The following is a 4,231-nucleotide window of genomic DNA, read 5'->3' on the forward strand; positions in this document are numbered from 1 at the left end:
ACACTGGGTGGCTTTACCACCCACAGAAGGTCATAAGGAAAAAAAGCGTGGCATAGGTGAATGGACAGCAGAGGACCGGAGGGTGGTAGGGAGGGAAGTCTGGGCAGAGCGTGAGGATGGCACGTGCCGAGCAGAGAGTTAAAGGAGGTGGTGAGCTATCCAAGGCATTTGCTAAATTTGCTCAAGGTAACACATTTCATGTCCAGTTTTATTTTCAAGGCAATCCATCAGAGCAGCACTACACCCTCCGCCTGCAATTTGTTACTCACAGGAGTGTTATCATATGAGATGAATAGGAAATATATTTGCTATATTTAAGAAGCAGTGAGAGGAGATCCAGGCAGCTACAGATTCCTGACTCTCACCTCCATTGTGTGCCAGGTCTGGTGGGTAGGGCACTATGTTGGAGATAAGGAGATATGGGATCTAGTCCCAGCTTGTCTGTTGTGTGGTTTTGGACTAGTCATTTCACCTCTCTGGGCTTCTTTTCCTCATCCAAATGTTTGACTGCCTTGTTTGTCTCTTTGGGGTACTGATGTTAGTCATGGCTTGGGTGACTGGTGCTACCTTAGTTGGGGGGACAGGTGCCCCCACCCCTTGTGACCAGGTCCACCGTCGGGTGGAGGGGTCCCTTGCAGCTGATCACCTAAGCAGTGAGCGTGGCCAGTCAGGGGGTGCATCGGTGCTCTCAGGGGGTGCACGTGCACCCCCGTGCACCCCCTACGTGTTGCCACCAATTCATGGTGTGCTTTCACAGTGAGATGTAGTTAGCCATGTTAGCCTGAAGTCAAGTAGAAGACAGGGTAGATTTGCACCTTATAGACTAACCAAAGCGTGCATGTGTTTGTGTATAGGTACTGTCATATAGTTGCTCTGCTTTCTGAACATCATTTCACAGCAGCTGATGAAGTGAGCTTCAGCTCATGAAACTTGTGCTATACATATATGCATCTACTTCTGTTAGTCTATACAGTGCAAATCTAACTTGCCGTGTACCTTTACAGTGCCTACTCCCAGCTGCAGTCCCTCAGCACGACCACAATACAGGGCACAATAACCATTTAGAGTGCCAAATTCTTACTCAAACAGATCCCAGGTCTGGACAGATGTAGCAGTTTTACCCATGTTGAAGGAGATGGACATGCATTGTTCCAGTATAAGGGTTGTGTCTCTCCTCTTCTTTCACTGGTCTAAGTGGGGTTAAACCTCTGTAAACCTGTTTCATCCAGGCATAGGGGTGGATACATGCAACTTTTATACTGGGACAACTGATGCATGCTCCCAAGGGCAAATCGCTTGACATCTTTTAGAGCATTGGTTCCCAACCTTGGGTCGTGACCCAAATCAGGGTCGCGAGGGGTCCTCAGCAAGGTTGTGAAGGGCCTGCACACACATGCACACATACACACACACTCATGCACGTGGCCTGAGAGCGACGGGCAGGTGGGGCAGGCCACCACACACAAAGGGGGCAATGGCACCTTCTCACCCGAGCCACTGCACTCTGCTCCCAACAGCCCCCGCGGCCCTGGGTCAGGAGGTCCTGTTGGTGGCCAACTTAGGATGGCAGCCAAAAAAAGTTGGGGACCACTGTTTTAGAAGGTTTAAAGCTTCATCTGGCCTCACCCCTCATGTTTGTCACATTTGTGTCACATCCATTCTATTCCATTAACAAATTCATGTTTTTACCCTGGTTAGCCTTGCAGAGTTAACGCCAGGCGTGAGAGTTACATTCCTTGCTGCCTAATGGATCAGCAGACAATTTGACACACAATTTCCTTATGCAGGATCTTCACTGGGACAATAAGGTGAGCGACAAAAAGAGCCTAGCTTGTGTTTCAGACCCCAGGGAAACTGTAGGCCTCTGGCAACGGAAAAAAAAAGGGGATCTACCAAAGGTTAAATTGGGAATATTTGATGTAGAGAATAAATATTTATTTTTTCAGTCACTTTCTGGACTAAAATTAAACTTGAAATGATAAGACATCACAAATCTAATGGGTTTCAACTGTGAGCCATGACAGCTGAGTGAATAATTTGTAACAAATGGCTTATTTGGTGAAATTTCCCTTTTTATCCCTTCACGGAACAACTACTAACCCTCCCCAGTTGTCTAGCATTCATTTCAGGAAATGATTCCACTAAAAACATTTGTGAATACCATCACCTCTGTGCCTTTTCTATTTCCTATTTGAATTCTAAAATTCCTGCTGTGCCAGTTAGTTACGACTGGCCGAAGGAGTGATACGGCATTGTTCCCACCTCCCAACTGGGTGAGAACAACTCGTGTCATCGGGATCTAGATGTGAAGTCAGAAGTGAATTTGGATTTGCACACTGTGACCAACTGAACAAACTTTTGTTCATGTTCTCTTATAGGCCGTTACCATTTGGCCAGGTGGATGTTTACACAAAGTGGACACCAAAAATGGGCAAATGTGGCTCAAAACCAATCCATTTAGAAATTTTGGAAAAATAATCATGGGTATATTTTGCAGTGTTTTCCCAGATGTATGAACTGCAGTGGGCCGGTGCATGCATCCACACAGACACCATATCATTTTAAGCCTCTTCAAATGCCTCCCAAAGCCTTTTAATAACTAATCTTGCTGTTCCTTATCACATGTGCCTTTGAACAAGAGACAGGACAAATGGGGCCGTGCTCATATTGGAATTTAGGTCAGGATCAGGGATGAAGAAGTGTCTTGAGATGATCTCAGTATTACATTAGCCCCTATGTATTTTTGCAAGATGTGGGTTTGGAGGATGAGCTTGGAGACAGGTGTACAGGACAGCGCGTCAGGGAGGACTGTCCGTCCGCTCAGACTTCAGCAAGGTCACCCACTCCCCATGGTCACCGAACACCTTCCTTTGATGAGATGGGTACAGTGGGTGGTGAGAATGGCCGTGTGTATTGTTTGTATCAAAATGAGATGAACTGGCCAAGCTTGAACACTTGCGGGACCTGAGATGGAGGTGCACACACAGCTCGGAGGATATGCAAAGAGTTCCATATCCTTCCAAACAGGAAACCCTGGACAAGAGCAGAAGCCACCAGTCTGCCTCAAGGAGGAAAGGTGCTGCTGTTGGAGTGGCAAGCCAGGGGATCAGATTTTAGGGGAACCATTTTGAAGAGACATGAGGATGGTACTGTGGAAGCTGGAGAGGTGGAGGAAAAGTTTGAAGTAGCTGAGGCCAGATGACTCGGGCCCAGAGGCATGTGTTAAGCAAAAAGGGATGGACAGAGCAAAAAATAGATCTTGTAGATGTTCTTGCTGAAGGACCCGCAGGACGTGGAAAGAATCCAGGTGCAGCAGCTGGGTTCAAGGAGATAGTAGCATTAAATATGACATCCACCTTTTTGCCTTTTTTACCATGCCTTTTCTACCATGCAAGCATTGGCAGTTGGGCTCTGGGAAAACAATTCACAGACTGAGGAAGCTCATGGGAAAAGCTGGGGGTAATGATAGGAACTGATGCAATGGGAGCAGGTGATGTCATCCAAGGAGCAAAGAAGGAATTAAGGGTGGAAGCTGTGAGAACAGATCAGTGGGAAAACAGCAAGGGTACGAAGTCTCTTACGGGAATTAGCAAAAAATAACAGCTAGTGTGTCCCTTACGATAGGGAAGAGGCTGGGCTCAGTAGCAAGTGATAATAAAGCAGATACTTTAACACAAAATGAACAGGCATCATTTTTAGGCCAGAACTATTTTCCAAATTAAATGTCATCAAAACATTTCCTAACTTCATCTTATTTTTGCTAAATAATGCAAATAATGTGTTTTTTTGGTAGCAAAAAACAATATTGCTCTTTCGCTTGGAATAACTTTATGTTTTGCAGTTTCCTTCCATTTTTTTTTTTTTTAATGAGAACCTTTAAAGGATGCTCAGGTCTGAAATGAAACATTTCAGCTCAGATCTTGTTTCACCTCCAAAGTATCTGAATAGTACCTGGGTGCCTTGCAGACATCCATGTCTCTAGATGGACGTGTCTACACGTGCAGTTAATGAGACTGAGGGCATTTCTACCTACATGTTGTTAATGCTCCATAGTTATGGCACATTGAGTTTAGTACCTGTATTATGAGATACTAAATCAATCTGCAGTAACTGGTGCTACTGTGCAGTAGGGCTGTGCAAAGCTTCGTTGTTGATTCAATTTGGCAGAGATTCGGCCCAATTCAGCGGCTGAATCTTTTTATCTGAATCGAATCAGGAGCCCCTTTAATCT

This window comes from Crocodylus porosus, unplaced genomic scaffold (assembly GCF_001723895.1).
Source record: "Crocodylus porosus isolate Cpor-Errol unplaced genomic scaffold, CroPor_comp1, whole genome shotgun sequence".
NCBI classification, from domain to species: domain Eukaryota; kingdom Metazoa; phylum Chordata; order Crocodylia; family Crocodylidae; genus Crocodylus; species Crocodylus porosus.